This window comes from Ochlerotatus camptorhynchus, unplaced genomic scaffold, assembly GCF_037179485.1.
Source record: "Ochlerotatus camptorhynchus isolate MF236.1 unplaced genomic scaffold, CSIRO-AGI_Acam_v1.1 ptg000574l, whole genome shotgun sequence".
NCBI lineage: Eukaryota > Metazoa > Arthropoda > Insecta > Diptera > Culicidae > Ochlerotatus > Ochlerotatus camptorhynchus.
Genome location: NW_027041055.1, coordinates 1,111,976 through 1,135,865, shown reverse-complemented (window position 1 = coordinate 1,135,865; position 23,890 = coordinate 1,111,976). Strand labels below are relative to the sequence as shown.

The following is a 23,890-nucleotide window of genomic DNA, read 5'->3' as shown; positions in this document are numbered from 1 at the left end:
CACATCCAACATCCCAGTGATTTCTCGTGGAAGCGCAGAGGATTTCTCGGTTTCCTTCACAGCGAGAGTACCACGTCAACACATTCCTTCCCATTCCCTAGTTGACCTGCATTCGGACACGGCCGGCGCTGGTATTACTAAATATTAGATCTCCAGCCTTTACACATTGAAAATGTTAGTCCCAAACATCATCTGTTGGTTCTCTGTGTAATTGCAGCTGATCTGGTAATAACAGGCAGCAACCGTGGGCGGTCAATCATGCTGCTGCTGCTTTAATAAAGCATGAGTTATGATTGATTAGGTAAATTAGAGATTTCAATTATTTATCAATCAAACGAACTTAAATAAGAAAATTTAGACAGCCTAATAACATTAAGTAGATTAACAAAAGAGTTAGGATGCGAGGGATCCGCTTAGGGAGGCAACTAGCCTTTTCATATATTGTCTGTTTATTTTGATGGTTGCTTTAAAATATCAATTTGGTATATATGTGAAAGGATGAATCAGTGGGAGATGGATTTTCGGTTTCTTTACATTTTGCAACACAAATCTAGTACTATGTGTCATTTCCTCAAAACCCCCCAATAACCGACCTCTTCAATCCCTTCCTTTTCCCATGGCGTTCAAGTGGTCCGCATAGAATATTCAGCCATTACCCTTCCTTTATCCTCGGCTTTGGATTGACTTGCGCTCCCATTGCCCCACCAAACGCTGCAAAATGAAAATGAAATGAAATTAATGTAATAAAAAGTATTGAAAATGTAATTAATGTACTTTAATTACGAAATTTCAACTGTAATTAATGGAGTTAAAAAGTAGTTTATGTTCTACATTGTGTAATTAATGTAATTAAAACATGTAATTAATGGAATTAATTTAATTCCAGCCGTTGCCTGGGTTGGAGTTAAAGGTTATTGCGTCCCCATAGGAGAAATGCTCGCTGCACCTCTCGGACTTTAAGTGTACAAATTCATTGGTGTTGATTCAAATGTTAAGATTTACCTACTCTTTACATATCTATAGTAAACTGTGATCCTAATCTATCAATTACCTTAAAGAAAAACAAATTTCAACAACTGATTGAAAAGTTATTATCAAATGAGCAGTCGGTGTTGCACAGCTGTACATACCAAGCCTAAATACATGGTCTGTTACTACCTCTGAAACCCCCTCCCCTACATCTTTTATGCATGTTCCCTTATTATTTTCTAGACCCTCACAGAAATGTATTTCCGGGGTGAGGGTGTTAAAAATTATTTGAAGACCTTTATTGTCTTCTTGTTATTATAATCCGAAAAACAATCTTTATCGAAATTTTACCCGCTTCATAATCAGCCTGCCGTGATTCAGTATTGATTTTCAATTGTTTTTGGCTGTTCCTTCAGATTCAGACCGGGTCGTTAAACTAAAAATAAATTCTCCCACTTTAAATTTGAGCTTTAACCCTGTTTTACGTTATAAAGTATACATTTTTTAGAAACATAGAAAATTAATGATAGAAATTTAGAATTAAGTAATGATAATGTAAAAAAAAAAACGGTACGTTTTTTTTTTTTTTTTTTTTAATATTGGGAAAAATTATCAAAAATCCAAGAAAATCAGTTTCTTCCTTAGATTTTCGTCAAAAATTACATGTAAAAACATATTTTTTTCTATCTCATAATGAAAATAAATTGGACTCTCAGCAAAACCGAAAAGTCGATGTAAATTTTTTTTTTTCCTTTTGATTTGTTTTTCGTCGATAAAATTGCTGAGTACCAATGCTACCGACGACAGGAAGGCAGCTCCCACACCTGGACCCTACCTATCGACCCATTAACTCATGAACCGGGGACCAACGGCTTTACTTCCCTTCCGAAAGCATAATCAGAGATGTTATGCCTCAGAACATCCCGGCGGCATTTTGAAAAATTAGAAAAAATGTGATTTTTTTTTAGATTTTTTGATACCTACCTTTTTTTAATATTTTTAGAAAAATCATAACGTATTTATTTTTTCGGAGCGATGAACTTCCCCTTAAGCTCACGAATGAAAAAAGTCGTTATGAAAATATGTAGATCCTGCTTCTTGGCAGAAGACACAAGATAGTACGTTGTTTACGTTGTTTATTACGCACAGTCACAGAGCAGAACATCTGCCTTATAGAAAATTATCACCAATCTTTCGAGCGCCAAGCAAACTAAAATTATTTCGCAGATTTCTGTGAAATTTTCAGTGTGGTGCACGAAGAATTGCCGACGTGTTCGTGGTATCATCCAAATTGTTTGTGGAATAATTTCACCATTCGAGTTATCGTTAGTTTATGGTTTATGTTTATTAGAGCAGTTCTCAATTAATTCTCCTCTCATTCCCACATTACACATACCCCCTTATTCTGCGAGTCACGTGACTCTCTCTCACCGGTGAGGTGACAATTGTCACCTCACCGGTGACAGAGAGTCACGTGACTCGCAGAATAAGGGGGATACACTAACCCCCCTATTCTGCGAGTCACGTGACTCTCTCTCACCGGTGAGGTGACAAAAGTCACCTCGTGTGAGGTGACTCTCCATTTGATTTACATGGAGAGTCACCTCACACGAGGTGACAATTGTCACCTCACCGGTGACAGAGAGTCACGTGACTCGCAGAATAAGGGGGTAAGAATAGCTCAGAGTCACTTCTTCTCAGAGGTATGGAAAAATTTCTAAAAACTGCAGGAACTCAGCACCGAGCTCAGCACTGACAAGATACAACCACAAACGAAGTAACAGACGGCTAACTGGCGAAGAAATCAAACAAAATTATATGGTTCGCTGTAATAGAATTTTCTTAGAAGATTGTGCCATGAGCCAGATGGGCTAGAATTTTTGTTTCGATTTGAACAAAGTTGATTTTGTGTGCAATGATCTTTGACAGTGTGCAAAGAGTGTATCATTTTGTATTTTTTTATACATTTCAGTTTTGAGTATAGTGAAAGAGATAGAACCAAAACATTCTAGTACATTTGGTGAAAATGCTAGTACAATCCAGTAGTAGTGTTGCCATGTGGTACACTGAAAAATTACAATAGCAGCTTCGTCACCAAAGTGTGTGAGCCGCACCGTCTGTCACTTCGTTTGTGCTGGTACTCTCTTCGGTATCAAGCTAATCGATGCACCCCTCGGAACATAGGAAAATCCACAAACCCCTCATGTTATCAGTCAAACTTTCATAGCAAATCAAAACAAACATAGTGTAGTACTGGAATTTACACTAGAATGGGGTACGTTAATCGATTTGCTTGGGACAAATAGGCTAGTCAAGTAGTGAGCCAATTTAAAATCGTTAGTTTCGTATTGATTGTTGGTAATAGTACGTTCAAACTACAGAGTTATAACATGTTATAGCGCTATCTTGATGGTGGTTTCTGTGTTGAAATTATTTGACAAGCGTTATAACATGTTATAACTCTCCAGTCTGGACAGCGTTTAGCGCCTTGTTCAGACTGGAGAGTTATAATATCAGGCATAACATTTGATAACGGCACAAAAGCATTTGTAAACAAACTTTCTAATGCCCTTTACACGCGAACCAAAGTACGCCCAAGCAAACCAACAACATCATCGGATAGGGGCAACTATCACCTTTCCGAAAGTGGTATTGGTTTGCGTGGGCGTACTTTGGTTCTCGTGTAAAGGGCATTAGAAAGTTTGTTTACAAATGCTTTTGTGACGTTATCAAATGTTATGCCTGATATGTTATAACGGTTGTCAAACAACTGCAACACAGAAACCACCATCAAGAAAGCGCTATAACATGTTATAACTTTGTAGTCTGAACGTACTATAATAGTACGTTCAGACTACAGAGTTATAACATGTTATAGCGCTATCTTGATGGTGGTTTCTGTGTTGCAATTATTTGACAACCGTTATAACATGTTATAACCATAGAGGTAACTCTAAGACTAGTAGGTCCCGAAGAAAATCATTATTATTTTTGGCTCACTCAGTACCAGAACAACGGTCCTAAGCAGTCCCAAGCTATTTCACTCACCCCTGCATGTTCTGCATGAATCCATACACCCCTGATGTTATCTGTCAAACTTTCATAGCGAATCAAAACAAACATAGTGTAGTAATAGAATGTCAACTAGAATAGGGTACGTTAATCGTTTGCTTGGGACCAATAGGCTACTAAAGTGGTGAGCCAATTTAAAATCGTTAGTTTCGTATTGATTGTTGTTATAACTCTCCAGTCTGGACAGCGTTTAAGATAAAGATCGAGATAGATAGAGATAGAGATAAAAGGGTGAGGTATGTAATATCTGACCGAGCCCTTATGAAATAATTGTACACTCGAGGGGGGCGACTCTATCTAAGATGCAGGATTTTTTTTTGCTTTGCTGTTGTGAGATGCACTCGCGCTTAATACCGTGCCGATTCAAATTTCGGACACTTAAACTCGAATTTCGGACACTTTTAAAAGTTGATTATCTCGGTCGAATATGATCCACATGTCTTGTAAATTTTAATTTTTTTTTGACTAGTGCCCTCCACGATCATCTAACATTATTACTTTGTTTCTAACTGGATGTAATATTTAATTAAAAATGAAAGTGTCCGATATTTGAATCGTCCGAAATTTGAATCGGAACGGTAGATAGAAACACGATTGATTATGATTTTGAAGATTTTCTGCAAAAATGTGGAGAGCGATGCAAGTAGATGGGCTTAGATGCAAGAGATGAAAAAGATTTTTCGTAGATTGATTCGCTAGTGTGAGATTTTTCGACCATTTAAAATTAAGATTTAGATGTATCGCACCCCTCGTGTACAATGATAAATTTAACTAGGGGAAATGGATGTCGGCCTAAATGCCCCTAATTTGGGCCCATACATAAATTCAGCAAACGACTAAATTTTCAATAGCGACCCAAAAATAACAATTTGTATAGTCCCAATGACGCGTTCATCTAGATAAAATTGATAAATAGCAGATTTTTAGCGATGGGCCCAATCTTAGATCCATAGGCCAACATTACACGTAGGCAAAAGAACTTAAGAATTCCATAAGAACCACTTATGAATTTTAGCCACTAGAGATCGATATGAATTGCATTATGAAAAAAATGTCGACAAAAAATAATTAAACGTAGCAGACTGGAACCGAACCATGGACGTTGAGATTACGGGTCCTGTGTCTAAACCACTCGTTTATCAACGCTTGCGAAAATGGAATGACTAAAGGCGTGTAAGAGGCATGTTAGACGAAAATCTTTCATAAGTCATGCTTATGAAATTCATATGTGTCATTCATAAGTCGAGCCTTATGAAATTCTTAAGTCCATTTGCCTCAGTGTAGAGCCATTTCCCCTATTCCCATTTTGTATCATTTGACATTAAACTCAGTTTAATCATATCGATTGATTAAAAATTAATACTCTCTTTCCAAAAAATAAGCATCTGATATTAATACCAGTTTAATCATAGTTGATTAGACTGAAAGTTTTCTTTTTTGAATAAATTTCAATCATTTTTGAGTCTATTTTAATAATTTTTGATTGAATTTTAATCTTTTTTGATTATATATCAGTATTGAAAAAGGATAAAATTTAATACTGGAAAGATTATTTAGAATTTAATCATGCATGACTACTGCCGAAGTAATCATGGCTCGGACTCAATAAGGTTAAGCTGGAATCTGCATACTTTTTAAGCTTTTTTGATTTGATTTATCTTTGAGTGTATAAAAAAAAACAACATTCACCTTTTGCGTGTGACCCGGGCTGAAGGATTTTAGCAATTTGTAGCGATGGTTATTGATCAATAATGTATCATGAACCAAATGTTTCTTAACATGTCCGTTTCCTGCGTTCGGTGTTTTCGGATATGTTTTAGAAATTCGTTTTTTAAACATAACTTTTTGAAAAGAGTTCCTTGGAAAGGGAATCTCTTACCTCATTAATGATAAAAGTATAAGCAGGTAAGCGCACCGGACTTGATCACTTTCAAATTTCGTAATTTTTCATGAATAGTGTCAATTTTCTTGTCTTGGTTTACATCCGCCCGCTACCGCTCACAAATTGACGACTGTTCTCCAGAGTAAAAATTAAAACATGTTCGTGACTTGCTCATTGCTTGTGTATACATTACTTGGCACCATTTGTTAACCAGTGTAACCAGAATGGTTATTTTTAGTACTGTTTGTAAACAAGTTAAAACAGTCGAATGCATGGTGGGTATATAAATGGTGATACAGCTTTCTCACTATATAGGCGAAAAGGTCGCGGGGGGGGGGGGGGAGTGCGGTTTTAGAGCAAATTGTAAACAAACTCGGTCGCTGTCCCATACAAAAATCCAACATGGCTGAATCATGAATTTGACACATTAGAACACCTATATGTAGTCACCTTGGTCGAATGAGCTATCCCCACAGAACATAAGCGGAAGCAGTGTTGCTACTTTTTTTTAAATTTCAACCCTCTGACAAAAATCTGTTTAGTTTCTTTTATTGTCATAGTGCGGATCTACGTAAATCTCCATTCAGTTCAGACATAGTTCAGAAAGAGTTTGTTCAAAGGTTAAAATCTTGAAAAATGACAACAGATACATTCTAAAGAATGTATCTACAGTGAACTCTCAACAACTGGATATTGAAGCGACCATTAAGTTATAGAATTATTTTTTAGAATAACAAGTTCATACTAAATCGCTACCATAGTAACCATGAAATTCATGTTTACTATGGTTCTATAATTCGATATCGAGTTAGTGGACATCGCGTTGTGGAGAGTTTACTGTATTTAAAAAATCTCGAAATCTAACAATCTTGATTTTTTAAGTGATTTGTATTATTTCTACAAGTTTGAAAATACAGATCAATCAAGTTCCAGTAGTCAGAGGCAAATCTGAATAAGTAAGAAACAATTCATTTCGCTTCGATCTCTAAACAGACTTTTAGTAGAAAACTCAAGGGTTACTCAATAGACGTATAATCCCAAGTAACAATTTGGGTTTTATGAGGGTTCTGTACACTATGATTTAGACTTGTGGAATGCTTTAAAACCTCGATAAAACTTGCAATGCTACTTGGGATGTAAGCAATTTAATTTCTTTTCAGATTTTTAGTTATGTACACAGAATACAGATTTAAACAATTCTACCACAGTAGCAATTGGCAGTAGAGACGAGAGACACGCAATACAAAGAACTGGTGCGTTGAAGTTAAAAGTTAAAATGCAATCAAAAGTACTTAAAGTAATTAATGCGTTTTGAAGCAGTACTGACGGTAATTATCTATCCGTAATTGATGTAATTAAAAGTATTGAAAATGTAATGAATGTACTTGAATTACGAAATTTCAACTGTAATTAATGGAGGTAAAAAGTAGTTAATGTTCTATATTGGGTAATTAATGTAATAAAAGCAGTAGCTAATGGAATTAATTTAATTACAGCCGTTGCCTGCGTTGGAGTTAAAGGTTATTGTGTGCTCCTAGAGTAGAGAGTCGATGAAGAGAATCTATCAATGTAGATTGGTCTTTTTGAAAAGTGATGCGGGAAATCAGAATAAATTATGCATGGGTTTATCATTTTATCAGGATGGGACAACAAAAAATCTAGCTAAACAATGCATTAAGTCCTAAGTAAAATTAATGGATTCGCTTCGTTGACTTTCTCTTTGTATTCTCTCGGCCATTTTAAGATATTTCCTGCTAATTTCAACGCACAGATTGATGAAACAAGCTATTATCTAGCATTTTATACGACAAACACGAAAAGAAACGGTTCCCTACCCCCGTTATTAACGAAATAGAAAATCGACGAAGAGAATCGATCAATGTTAGTTAGGAACTAATGCATTGTTAAGCTTGAAATCAAGATAAATCAAGCTGAACAATACATTACGTTTTAAGTTAAATTTATCGATTCTATATCGTTAATAACGTGGGCACTTAGTCGTTTCTCGTCGTGTTTGCCATAAAATGCTAAATAATAGCTTGTTTCATCGAACAAAGAGAATCTGTCAATGTTACTTAGGACCTAATGCATTTTTCAGCTTGAAATCATGTTTGCGGTTTTGCGTGAGAAAGTGAAGGAGACAAAATTTCTTGCTTCTTCACACACACTCTCACACACACACACACACACGCACACACACACACACACACACACACACACACACACACACACACACACACACACACACACACACACATACACAGACACACACACACATACACACACATACACACATACACACACACACACACACACACACACACACACACACACACTCACACACACGCACACACACACACACACACACGCGCACACACACACACACACACACACACACACACATATCACAGGGTCGAACAAAAACTTTTTATTAAGATTCCTATTTGACAGCGCCACCAACGCAGACTTCAACACTTAAAAACCCTCTTTGACAACATGATGGCGCTTGCGTTGCGCAACTTACACTAGACACTAAGTGTCGGTCGATGTGTCGGTAGTGCCGAGTGGTAATTTTGAACCGAAAATTTATCGATACTACACACAAAGAACAAAAATTGTTTCTATAAAAATAATGCAATTTCAATTTAAAAGTTTCGCAAAATTCGTAGTTTTAACTGCGAAAATACTCAAAATGAAAATTGATTTTTTGATTTAAAACTGTTTCTTTCAATTTCGACTTGTAATTATAAAAGTGCACTTTTTTAAAATAAAAGTTGTAGTACTTTCAAAAATACTTCTTCAGAGCAAAGTTTTTGGCAGCACTGGACTTCTTTTTACCGTCACTTTCGACTAAAAACAAGCAGATTCCCACACTTTACTTTCACCGGTTTCTCCCAACCCCCGGAATCGCGTTTCTGGTATGCCTCCGCTAGCTTATTTTCGACGGATTGGAGGCAATTATCACGGCAGATGGAGGGAAACAATCCAAGCAATCCAGGAGAAAATCATCAAGGTGAGAAGTTTTGGAAATGGTTCGATGATGGTTTTCATTCGTTTTACTTTTGCAGTACCGTAACCAGAATCCTGCTTCCGAAGACGGTTCGCATCAGTTCTGATCCTCCTAGAAGCTCTCGATGGATTTGCTGACAAATATAGAGGAGTTTAATGGATATCGGGCATCGGAATGGATGCAGAATCTAGTAATCATGCATTAATTTATTTCAAGAGTTTGTTTTAAACATGTTTATAATTTTCAGTGGAACCGATCATCTCCTCATTCCTGAAAATGACCAGCACTCACCCCAGTAGAATGTTCTACCAAATATTCCTCGCTTAAGGCTGTTGCGATTGATGTCACACCAAATGCCCGTTACCGATTCCGTTACACCATCCTCAATGTCTGTTCCGGTGTTCCCCTCATGTGGATCGGAAGAGTAAAAATGGCGTGAACAAGTTGAGCATCAGCTCATCTTGGTATCGGGAAGAGAAGACATACCTAATGAATTTATTTTTATTGTTATATCGAGTAAATAAATTTTTTATTAAAATTTTATATTTTTACTTCTTCGTCAATCAAATTTTTAATAGATTTTGAAATGAAAAACGATGTTATTAAATTGAAAACACTGTTTTTTATAACTGAAAACGTTTATTTTTGACAATAATAATGCAGCATTTAATTTTAAAAGGTTGAAAATAATTCGGTTTTAATTTTAACACTCATGCTTTTCATTTGACATTAGTACAATTCAGTTTGAAAGTTGAAACTTTTAAAAGTAGTGATCGGGAAACTTTTGATTTGATAATGTATCGACTTTCATTTTGAAAGCTAACCGCTTTCTACCAAAAAGAACCAATGCAAACTTTTATTTCTACCAATGGTTTTTTTAATTTTAGCAACGATTTTTCTTTGTGTGCTAGCGCCAAATTGGTCGAAAGTGGAAAAATATAAAATATAATCCAAAATTTAAAAATTAAACTTAATAATTTAAAAGGTTATATACATTATTTTCACGTCAGTGTAATTTTATCATCACCAACTTTTATATCTATGCATTCTTTTTTGCGGAATGAAAAAGGAGAATGACAGAGAAGATTATTTATAAGAGACGTGCGGAGCAGCCATGGAAAATCATTTGAATTCATTTAGTGCATTTATTTACATTCATTTGCCCCTAACTTTATTTATCAACAGAATTCCGCAAAATGATGTATGAAACTTTTGTAGGTTTTATTATTAGCTACAACTTTTGTAACTCAAATCTGTATCTCTTATGCATCACGAATAAGAGCAAGCAGAACTCGTTACTGTTTTTCAGTGAATGTAAAATACATTCACTGAAAAACAGTAGTGGATTCTGTTTGCTCTGGTTCGTCATGCATAAGATAAGTTCCATAATTCATTTTGCGGAATTCTGTCGATGAAAAAAGTTAGAGGCAAATGAATGTAAATGAATGCACTAAATGAATGCGAATGATTTTCCATGCCTGGTGCGGAAAGAATAAAAGTTAATCTGGTTGCACAGCCAACAAAGTTATTTTGTCTGCAAGGTTTGGCAACCCACAATTTTGTGTTTATTGGAGTGACTTTAAATTTGAGCGAATATCTTTTTAATTGTTTCGGTAGTATCGGTATTCAAACGAAGTATTTGAATAATTAATTTTTTGACAACACTGAGTGAAACCAGTTTGGAGGACATATTTTACAGAGCGTTGCGTAAAATTATGCAATCTACGATTCATGCTTCCTACCCTGTATGAATGATATCTCGATTTCTGTTTTCAAATGGACGTATATGCTTTTGAAAACAATGCATTTGCTCGTCGATTTGGCTTAACTAGTAGCTCCCCCACGCATGCTAACACTACCGTACCGTCCCTTTAAAAAGTAATCGAGAAATCGCTTTTTAGACAATATTCCCCAAATTCACTATCTTGACTTATTACACCAGAAACGCCTTGATCAACGTTACAGCACCGACAAACCGACATGACTGATCATACAAATTGCAAAGAAATTTATGATCAAAGCACAAAACTGACATCTGCCGCCGTGTTCGCGGAAAATATTTATCCTAGCCACGAACACGCGTACAAAATTTATGTGTTGGTTCGTGTCTAATCTGTTTCGGACAAATTATTTTTATCTAGATAAAACATTTCTATGGTTTTGACAGATGGGAGCAGCATATTTGAATCGGCCGTTATGGATTCTCGATCAAGAGTTAAGTTTAAGTTTCATGTCGGTTAGTCGGTGGTTACAGGGTCTGTGTATATGTTTTTCGTTGCACTGGAGCGCTTATTTCGTGAGAACATAACGAGAATACAGCTGATGAATAACAATAATATTCCAGCCCGGTTAGCTACATGGATGATGCTATTGCAAATCACTATTTTTGAAGACTGTCACGATGTTCAGACTTTGATGTAAATATAAAAACAATAATCTCAAAAGATATTAATTGTGCCTTATTTGTATTTCAAAAGTCAAAGAGCATCCAATTGCACTTGTCATACGCAAACTTAATTATAATTATTTAAATCTCAAAAATTAAATTTCAACCGCCATCTCAATACTCCTCACGCTTTCCTCGCGAAGTGCTCGTGTTTATTTACATTGCTCGATTGGAACCGCGTTTGACGGTTCGATTGGAACTTTTGGTTTCAGTCTTCGCGCGTCTCTTATTAAACATCGTCTCTGGAGAATGATAACTGTCAGAGGTATTCTTTTTTGCCAAACCATAAGTAATTTATTGAACATATATGTTTACCTATTATTTGTCTCTGTCAGAAAAATGGCTCAATCACAGATTTTCTGGACTAAAACTAAGAAGAAAATATTTTTTTGGACAAAAACACAGATTTCCATTTGGCAACCCTGGTTGGGAATACAATGCAGAAGCAGAGTCAATGATATAATTGGCGTTGACGGCACCTTCGAAAAATCGTCTCTTCTAGAAAAGGTTGACAGTTTCATATGGGATTTTTCGGTGTAGTGAAAGGATAGTACGAAGTCCGCCATGTTACACGCACAGTCTGACGTTTTCTTATGGATTTTACCATAGGAGTAAAGAGCTACAGAGTCACCGTCAACGCCAATAAGAGTCCCACCAAGAGTGAAGCCAGAAGTACTACAAGAATTGATTGATTGATTGATTTATCTTTATTAGGGAGGCTTTCAGCCTGGGGCTGGTTCGCCTCCAACTTACTACAAGAATTCATTACTGACAATATTTTACTAATTTTTAATGAAAAACATTTCTTCGCTTTATTTAGTACATTGTGGTATTTATAAGTTATACCAAGCACTTGTTGGAACATTTTTCAGGTTCTATACACTGAAGTCTTTTTTTACACGGTTTTTTTTACGCGGTTTTTTTACACGGTTTTCCATGATTTACACGGTACGTTTTTAACGATTTCTCGACAACGATACAACATATTGACTTGCTTCCAACCACATTATCCGTTTCAGGCTATAGGTAATCGAATGGCATACTTTAAAAAAATCACAATTTTTGGTGTAAATATAGAAATTTTTAAAATATGTCTATATGGACCATATCATGCTTTAATTACAAATGGCATCAAAATCCGATTTTTTAAAAACATTTAAGCATGCGAAAAATTAAAATCTCGTAGGTTTTTTTTTTACACGGTACGTATCCCCCGTGTAAAAAAAGTCCTGAGTGTAATTGTTTTGTCTCCCAGAAGCTCCGTTATCGACATAACTTTTTCACTTCTGAATGAAAGTCATCCGATGCTAACGCAAAAAAAATGGTTGCCGTTTACTCTGACGAAAAACGAATCACAAACAGTGCTGCTTGTTCGCAACATTTTCTCTTGGCGGGTCTCTTAAGGCCATCGTTCGGACATTTTGAGCCGTTTGTCTGTGATTTGGGTGGTTTTCCAGGAAACGTCCCGAAAATCCTGTGAAGGAAAGCGAATATCGGGAAACAAATTCCGTCCGATTGTAGCCAAGGATTTTGTTTTCCTAGTGGGGTAAAATTTGGGTGGAAAAGTGCATTCAACTTCAAGTGGTGTGCTTTTTCCGGGAAAGTGGCATTTCCACCCAAAGAGAATATGCACGTGAGTGTATATGTGCGCGCAAGGAAATGCAATCTTGCGCCTATGTTTTCCCGGAAATTTCCCAAGAAAGTATACCATATTTTTATACCAGGACATTCTGCAGACTATGCACAACATGATGGTATACATAAACATATGATTTTCGAAAATTTGTAGCATCGTTTTTCAATTTCCAAACCATGCGCCAAACATTCTCGCTGTAAATTCGTCACGGACATAGTAAAGAAGCAATCAGCAATTACGCATTTGTTTTACCACGTTGCCATATTTTCTCGTAGTCGTAGGTCTTCGATAGATAAGATAAGATTTTGAAGAACTCCTGTTCAGTTTGATATGATGAAAGAATATATGGAGATCTCAATTTCAATTTCGGATCCGTCGTAGGTCTTCGATATAATTTTTGACATTCGGAAGAATTCCTGATCAATTTGATATGATGAGCGAACTAGCGAAAAAGGACTGGTCCACGAGTCCTTTTTCGCTAGTTCGCTCATCATATCAAATTGATCAGGAATTCTTCCGAATGTCAAAAATTATATCGAAGACCTACGACGGATCCGAAATTGAAATTGAGATCTCCATATATTCTTTCATCATATCAAACTGAACAGGAGTTCTTCAAAATCTTATCTTATCTATCGAAGACCTACGACTTATCGGGAATTGAAATCGAATCCTGCATATTCCCTCATCACATCAAATTGATCATTAATTCTTCCGAATAATCCGAAATTATATATAAAACGTATGACTAATCGGAAATTGAAAATGAGTTCTCCATATATTCCACCAACACATCAAATTGATCAGAAATCCTTTTGTAGACATTCGGGCAGTTAGAATATATTTCAAAATACAAGGATGGTCAAAAATTCTTCCAAACTATCAGAAGTTATATGGAAACCCTTCGATTGATTGAAAATTGAAATCAAATTCTCCATTAATTCCTTGATCATATCATATTGGAATTATCAGGAATTATTCCGAATAATAAGAAATTATATCGGAAAATGAAATCGAGTTCTCCATATGTTCCCTCATCACATCAAATTGATCAGAATTTTTTTTCCAAATTATCAGAATTAATATCGAACACGTATGACTAATTGGAAATTGAAATTGAGTTCTCCATATATTCCATCAACATATCAAATTAATCAGAAATCCTTCTGAAGATCTTCGGGCAGTTCGAATGTATTTCAAAATACAAGGATGATCAGGAATTATTTCGAAATTTCACCGAATTATCAGAAGTTATATGGAAACCCTATGACTGATTGGAAATTGAAATCGATTTCACCATAATGTGTACCCTATGTACCATATCAAAGTGTTCAGAAATTCTTCCGGATTATCAGAAATTATATTGACGGTCTTCGACTAATAGAACAATTGCAACCAAGTTTCCATATATATCTCAATCAAATCAGGTTGATCAGGAATTCTTTCGAATTATCAGAAATTATAAAAAAAACTTCCTGATCAGAAATTGAAATCGAGTTGTCCTTATGCCCTTACTATATCAAATTGATCAGGAATTCTTTCGTGTGACCAAAAATTGTATCGAATACCTACGAATGGTGGGAAATTGAAATCGAGTTTTATCAGGACATCTTCCGAATTATCAGAAATTATATCGAAGACCTACGACTGATCGGAAATTGAAATCGAATGATCCATATACACCCTAGCAAAGTGATAATGAATTCTTCCGAATTATCAGAAATCATATTCAGGGCCTTCGACTTATAGAAGAATTGTCATCGATTTTTCTATATAGGTATATCTTTATCATATCAGGTTGATCGGCTATACTTCCGAATTATCAGAAATTATATCGAACACATACGGCTAATTGGAAATTAAAATTGAGTTCCCCAAATATTCCCTCATCATATCAGTATATTTCCTCATCATATCAAAGTGATCAGGAATTCTTCCGGATTATCGGAAATTATATTGAAGGTCTTCGACTAATAGAACAATTGCAACCAAGTTTCCATATATATCTCAATCAAATCAGGTTGATCAGGAATTCTTTCGAATTATCAGAAATTATTAAAAAAAAAAACTATTTCTGACCAGATATTGAAATCGAGTTCTCCTTATTCCATGACCATATCAAATTGACAAGGAATTCTTCCGAATTATCATACATTATATCGAAGGCCTACGACTGATCGGAAATCCAAATCGAGTTTTCCATATATTCCTTCATCATATCAAAGTGATCAGAAATTCTTCCGAATTATCATATATTATACCGAAGGCCTTCGATTAAAAGAAGAATTGAAATCGAGCTCTCCATATATATCCTTTTTCCATCAAATTGAACAGAAATTGTCAGTTGGTCAGTAAGAATGTATTTACAAAATGTAATAATGATCAGGAATCATATAGAAGACTTTCAAATAATCAAAAATTTGATTTAAACCCGTTGAATACTATCCAACAATGTCAGTTTAATAAATAATTCATTCGAATTATCATAAATGATACGAAGACCTACGATCGGAGATTGAAATCGAGCTCTCCATATATTCCCTGGTCATATCAGAGTGATCGGGAGTCCTTCTGATTATCTTTGGTCTGTAAGAATGTATTTTCAAAATTTAGCATTGATCAGGAGCCATGTAGACGATCTTCAAATGATCTTGAAATAAAACCATTTGAATATTCTTACATCATATGAGATTGGTTAGGAATTCTTCCGAATTATAAGAAATTATTTCGAGGACTTCCAACTTATAGAAAAATTTATATTGTGTTCTCCATATATTCGCTTTTCATATCAAGTCATCTTCCGAAGATCTTCGGTCAGTTAGAATGTATTTTCAAAATATAAAGATGGTTAGTCGAAGTCTTTCAAATGATCTTAAAATGAAATTCAATCTTTTGAATATTATCGTCCCATATGAGGTTGATCAGTAATTCCTCCAATTTATCAGAATTTATATCGAAGACTTACGACTTACAGGAAATTGAAATCGATTCTCCATATATTCGCTCATCATATCAAAGTGATCAGTTATTATGATGATCGTCGGTCAGATAGAATGTAGCAAAACTTCGAATATTCAAAGGATTTTATTTCAATTTCTGACCGTTTACAGATCTTCGACATGATTCCTGATCAACGCTATGTTATGAAAATACGTTCTTATTGACTGAAGATCTTCAGAAGAATTGCTGATATATTTGTTATAAAAGGGGCGCTGGTGGTGTAGTGGTAAGCGTGATTCCCAAAAGGCCTGGGTTCAATCCAAGTCGGCACCACCGGGGTTTTCTGAGGAATAAAATTTCTTATCACGCCTTCCTTCGGAAGGGAAGTTAAACCGTTGGTCCCCAGTCCATGAGTTGATGGGCCGATATGTAGGGTCCAGGTGTGGAAACTATCTCCCTGGTGCCGGTAGCATTGGTACTCAGTACGCAAAAGAAAATCGACGGAAACAAACCAAGGATTTTTTTTTATATGATAAAGAAATATATGGAGAACTCGATTTCAATTTTTTTATTAGTCCAAGGTCTTCGATATAATTTTTGATAGTTCGAAAGTATTCCTAATCAACCTCATATGATGAGAGATTATTCAATGGAATTATTTTTAATGTTTAATCATGTGATTCTTATATTTTGAAATGCATTCTTACTGACCGAAGATCTTCATAAGAATTTTTAATAATTTCGAAATCAATTTATTTATTTAGTTAGTCGTTAATCAAAATCGTAGATTACATTATAATATCATTACTTATGATCTATGATTTCGCAGTGCTTGGAATTATTTTTCAATTTTAGCGGTGACATATTGAGGTCTATCATTTCACAGTTTTCATTATATATAGATATCATCTGACTTATCGGTCCATATTTCGCTTAGCTAGTGCGGTGGCGATCTACCGCGAACAAATGTCTATTACGCAATTTTGGAAACGGTGCATAAAAATTAAGTCTTGATAATAAATAACCTGAGTCAATGCGTTGCGAAGCTATATTGTTAACGGAAGAGACCAAGAGACGATGCTCATTTCAATACCTGAATGTTGATTAACAAGCAACATGCTTCATAAGATGGGAGAAGAAATGCTGTCCATTCCAATTAACTCATATAATAAAAACTACTTTTGGATTGACTCTATTCGTTCAATTGTGTAAGGTGTAAAGTGGAAACCAAAACGCTTTATAAAATAAAATTGCTTTATAAAATAAATATGCATTGCCTGCTCTAAGAATTATTGTGTTATAATGATCCACAATTGCTTATTTAGAATCTAGAGAAACTCGTAAATCTTTTATTTTATATATTATTTATTTTATCAAACAAACTTTTACAACACCACGTCTAAAAAAACATGTACTTCATCAGCATTAATAAGCAGTTTGAGCTTTTTCAAAATAAGAGAGATATCGTTAACGTACAAAATGAAAAGAAGAGGTTCGAAGTGCGAGCCCTGAGGAACTCTTGACAGGACTTGAAATGAATTAATTTTTTCTCGCAGTATCTTACAATTTTCTGACGGTCCGTTCCCAAGTATCACTTGCAATATCGTTCTTGACAAATAAAACAAATCCCAGTTGTGAATAAGTTCTATATTAATTGCTTGCAAAACGTCTTGTTTTAGACCCGTTGTATTGTTTTTGTGAAGTATTCAACCTTTCTGACATGCTGTTTATCTTGAAGTTATAATTCGGTATTGAATGTCTCAATTATCGGTTTACAACATATTTATAAAAAAAAAACTTGGTGAAAACTTGCTAGCCTTATAAACAACATCTTTTCGTATGTCAGTTTTAGAAACGTGAGCAAATATGAATACATCTTAAATATAACTTATTTTAAATATGAAAGTAATAAGTTATATTTCAGTGGTACACATGACTAGCAAATTTTCATCAAATACCATCAGTTATAAATGTGTTATAAACAGGTAATTATGAGTTGCAATACCGAATTATAACTTCATTATATGATACAAGTAATGTTCTTGTTTTTCGAATACATTTCATTCATGTTTTATCATCCCAAGTATGGTGTGTAGAAGAGAAACGTAAGATAACTAAAAATAAGTTGACATTCTATTTTTTCCAAAAAAAAAAGATGTTTGCAAAAATTGGGAATTTTATCAAGAATATGGTGTACAATTCTATTAACAGTATCAAGCTTTTTCTAAAGAGCCCATGAGTTTTTTGAAAGTAGAATGTAAAGATTCACCAAAAAATTGCATCTGCATTGGGAGTATGAGATCTCATTTTATGCCCTTTTTTCGCACAATTAAATACCCCAGAATAATAACTTTTGTTAATTGATGATGGAAACATAAAAAAAAAAAATCCATTCGTTGGAAGGATGAAATTTATTTACAACATGCCCAAATTAGTAGGTTGCGTTATAATTATAATCAAGTTGCGCTAGCCAATTATATTTACCATAACATATGTGTTTTATATAGACATCACCTCTTGCGCTTTTATCGTGTGACTAGACTAAGTAAAAAATCTTGAAAGCGATTCTGCTGATTTTTACTTGATTTATTTGGTTTAGTCCTAAGAAAACATTTTTTTTTTTAAATAAACTGCAATGTCTCATTTACACCAATGACTGCGAGCAGAATACTCTCATTTTCTTAATTAGAAATGAATGAAATCAGCATGCGTTGATTGAAAATGCCATAGATATGAATTTTAATTTCAGGAGGAAATTAAGATACTATTTATTCGGCTATTTGGAAGAATATTTCAATAAAAATATTACAATCATAATCTGTGGCGAATATAAAAGTTTCACCTGCTATATTTGTTGTCACCCACACACGTTCAAATTCTTTAGGTTAAGATTGGATAATGACTTCCAAATTATTTTTTTTTATGAAATTGCCATGCACTATTCATGTGATTGAAATTCTTACAATAAACCAGAATTACAATAAAAAGTGTTTCGGAGAAAAAAATTCTGATCAGCCGTAAGGCTTCTATATAATTTCTGATGATTCGAAAGAATTTTATATGATGGGAGAATTTGGAATAATTCCTGATCATTCTTATATGGTGGGATACTATTCAAACGATGTAGATTCAATTTTTGGTCATTTGAAGGTTTCGACATTATTCCTGAGATCCTTATATTTTGAAATACATTCTAACTGAAAAGTTCTTCAGATGAATTTATGATCAATTTGACATGATAAGAAAATATACGGAGAACTCGATACCAATTTCTGATCAGCCGTAAAGCTTCCAACTAACTTCTGATAATTCGGAAGAATTTCGAAATATTTCCTGACTATCGTTGTATTTTGAAATACATTCTAACTGCCCGAAGATCTTCAGAAGGATTTCTGATCAATTTGATATGTTGAGAACTCAATTTCAATTTCCCGTCAGTCGTAGGTCTTCGATGTAATTTCTTATAATTCGGGAGAATTCCTGATCAATTGATGTGATTATGGAATATATGGAGAACTCGATTTCAATTTCCAATCAGTGGCAATTTCTGATAATTCGTAAACAATTCTGATCAATATGATATGATGAGGGAATTAATGGAGAATCTTCTTCTTCTTATTTATTCATTTCAAGCTTATTGCTTATGGCATATTAGCTTATTGCGTGCTCTCAACTTAGTGTTCTAGATGCACTTCCACAGTTATTACCTGAGAGCTTTCGATGCCTGCTACCATTTTTGCATTAGTATAATTGTGTGGCAAGTACAATCATACTCTATGCCCAGGGAGTCGAGAAATTTTCCAACCCGAAAAATTCCTAGACCGGACCGGGAATTGAACCCAGTCACCTCCAGCATGGTCTTGCTTTGTAGCTGCGCCTTTACCGACTGAGCTAATGGAGAATGCGATTTCAATTTCCAATCAGTCGTAGGGATTCCATATAACCTCTGATAATTTGGAAGAATTTCAAAATAATTCCTGACCATCCTTGTATTTTTAAAATCAGTCTAACTGCCCGAATGTCTTCAGAAGGATTTCTGATCAATTTGATATATTGATGGAATATATGGAGAACTCAATTTCAATTTCCGATTAGTCATACGTGTTAGGTATAATTTCTGATAATTCGGGAGAATTCCTGATCAATTTGATGTGATGAATGTACGGAGAATTGATTTCAATTTCCGATCAGTCGTAGATTTTCGATTTAATATCTGATAATTCGGAAGAATTCCTGATCACTTTGATATGATGAGGAAATATACAAAGACCTCGAATTCAATTTCCGATCAGTAATTGGTCTTTTTTATAATTTCTGCTGATTCGGAAGAATTCCTTATAAATCTGATATGATGAGGGAATATTTGGGGAACTCAATTTTAATTTCCAATTTGCCGTATGTGTTCGATATAATTTCTGATAATTCGGAAGTATAGCCGATCAACCTGATATGATAAAGATATACCTATATAGAAAAATCGATGACAATTCTTCTATAAGTCGAAGGCCCTGAATATGATTTCTGATAATTCGGAAGAATTCATTATCACTTTGCTAGGGTGTATATGGATCATTCGATTTCAATTTCCGATCAGTCGTAGGTCTTCGATATAATTTCTGATAATTCGGAAGATGTCCTGATAAAACTCGATTTCAATTTCCCACCATTCGTAGGTATTCGATACAATTTTTGGTCACACGAAAGAATTCCTGATCAATTTGATATAGTAAGGGCATAAGGACAACTCGATTTCAATTTCTGATCAGGAAGTTTTTTTTATAATTTCTGATAATTCGAAAGAATTCCTGATCAACCTGATTTGATTGAGATATATATGGAAACTTGGTTGCAATTGTTCTATTAGTCGAAGACCTTCAATATAATTTCTGATAATCCGGAAGAATTTCTGAACACTTTGATATGGTACATAGGGTACACATTATGGTGAAATCGATTTCAATTTCCAATCAGTCATAGGGTTTCCATATAACTTCTGATAATTCGGTGAAATTTCGAAATAATTCCTGATCATCCTTGTATTTTGAAATACATTCGAACTGCCCGAAGATCTTCAGAAGGATTTCTGATTAATTTGATATGTTGATGGAATATATGGAGAACTCAATTTCAATTTCCAATTAGTCATACGTGTTCGATATTAATTCTGATAATTTGGAAAAAAATTCTGATCAATTTGATGTGATGAGGGAACATATGGAGAACTCGATTTCATTTTCCGATATAATTTCTTATTATTCGGAATAATTCCTGATAATTCCAATATGATATGATCAAGGAATTAATGGAGAATTTGATTTCAATTTTCAATCAATCGAAGGGTTTCCATATAACTTCTGATAGTTTGGAAGAATTTTTGACCATCCTTGTATTTTGAAATATATTCTAACTGCCCGAATGTCTACAAAAGGATTTCTGATCAATTTGATGTGTTGGTGGAATATATGGAGAACTCATTTTCAATTTCCGATTAGTCATACGTTTTATATATAATTTCGGATTATTCGGAAGAATTAATGATCAATTTGATGTGATGAGGGAATATGCAGGATTCGATTTCAATTCCCGATAAGTCGTAGGTCTTCGATAGATAAGATAAGATTTTGAAGAACTCCTGTTCAGTTTGATATGATGAAAGAATATATGGAGATCTCAATTTCAATTTCGGATCCGTCGTAGGTCTTCGATATAATTTTTGACATTCGGAAGAATTCCTGATCAATTTGATATGATGAGCGAACTAGCGAAAAAGGACTCGTGGACCTACGAACAAGAAAATATGGCAACGTGGTAAAACAAATGCGTAATTGCTGATTGCTTCTTTACTATGTCCGTGACGAATTTACAGCGAGAATGTTTGGCGCATGGTTTGGAAATTGAAAAACGATGCTACAAATTTTCGAAAATCATATGTTTATGTATACCATCATGTTGTGCATAGTCTGCAGAATGTCCTGGTATAAAAATATGGTATACTTTCTTGGGAAATTTCCGGGAAAACATAGGCGCAAGATTGCATTTCCTTGCGCGCACATATACACTCACGTGCATATTCTCTTTGGGTGGAAATGCCACTTTCCCGGAAAAAGCACACCACTTGAAGTTGAATGCACTTTTCCACCCAAATTTTACCCCACTAGGAAAACAAAATCCTTGGCTACAATCGGACGGAATTTGTTTCCCGATATTCGCTTTCCTTCACAGGATTTTCGGGACGTTTCCTGGAAAACCACCCAAATCACAGACAAACGGCTCAAAATGTCCGAACGATGGCCTTAATATAACATCGACTCTGTGCAGAAGGACATTACGAAGTGTTTACAGGCCATGTAATGTACTAATAAAGTTAGTAATTTAATCAGACAGTTCTAATTTCTGGTTCATATTTGGTGCAGAATAAACTCTCCAAGGTTCACCTCAGAGAGTATATAAAAATTCAGAAATTTAAATATTTCGTAGTTTTATATCACAAACAGTTTCACAAAAATAACTCAGACGGTACTATCGCATGACTGCTTGTATTGATAGCGATAGATGCACGTCAAGCAGGGATCCTCCACATATGCTGCGTCTGTTCTACGATATTAATTTCAACTTGTCTGCTTGCTGTCTTCATCTTTTGTGTTTAGAATTTTGTCGGAAAATGATTTACCTAATCCTTAAATTTTATTTTTATCGAGACAACTTATCACATTTTTTATCATACTTCTAGGTAGCCGCAAGCAGCAAGCCGATCAAAAAGCTTTTGATCATTTTCTGCTACGTGGTCTCATTAACCTCCATTTTTGGATCATAAAATCGCTGATTGTGATTCTCTGAAAGTGAATTCTAGACCAACAATTGAAATAGGCGGATCAACCAAACGTAAACAATGGCTTTAAACACAAAATTCTCGAGAATCAAAACACTTCCACGCAAACTAACAATGCCATTCGATAAAGGAAGTTAGCTCTATCAGATGATGGTGTTAGGTTGCATGGATGTGCTTTGATTCTCGAGGAATTTGCGTTTAAAGCCATTCACCCCTATTCTGTATTTCGTTCGAAACGAAATTCCTATACAAAATATTATATTTTTGTATGTGAATTTCGTTTCGAACGAAATACATAATAAGGGTGATTGTTAACGTTTGGTTGTTCCGCCTATTTCAATTGTTGATCTAGAATTTGACTCTCATGTTGATGTGTCAAACACTTACTTTTCAACGTCTTCTTGTAACATACTAGAAAAAAAGAATCATAACATCCGATAACATCTAATCATAATTCAAGAACAACATGTGAAAAGGGCATACAAGCTTTGTGTAAACAAACCTTCTTATGCCCTTTTCTCGCCACTTATATGACAACAACGCAAACCAGCAACCTCACCGGGTAGGAAGAACTTTCCCCTTCCCGATGATGTTGTTGGTTTGTGTGGGCCACCCTCGGTTGACGAGAAAAGAGCTCACAAAGGTTTGTTTACAAAAAGCTTGTATGCCCTTTTCACATTTGGCTCTTGAATTGCGAAAAACATTCTTTATAGTTAAATGAGTTACAGCAACTCAATTTTGGTTTATTTTGTTCAAGATATTTTATAAATAAAACATAAGTTTACGTGAACATCGTAAAATAAATCCGGAACAAATTAATATGATTACGTCCACATTCAAATTTGGTCAAATAAGAAATTAAACCAAAACTTAAAAGCTCGTAAAAGTATATTCCTTATCAACATTTGAAAAGGGTGAAATTGATTTGGTAAACAATAGCTTTAGCCGTCTATTTTCCGCGAATAAAAGCTCATAATATGCAAGTGAGCGAACGTTTCCTCTACCAGTTATGATATCGCTAATATGCAGGAAAGAGCTTTTGTTTTTGCATTAAATCGTTGGATTAAGTCATTGTTTACAAAGGCAGTTACGCACTTATGTTGGCA

The 23,890-nt window shown here is 34.8% G+C and overlaps 1 protein-coding gene across 1 annotated transcript in view; it reads left to right on the top strand.

Moving 5' to 3' along the window:
• The window catches only part of LOC135713641 (adenylate cyclase type 10-like), a 70,609-nt gene that overhangs the window by 13,875 nt on the left and 32,844 nt on the right, over window positions 1–23,890 (top strand). The window lies entirely within an intron of this gene.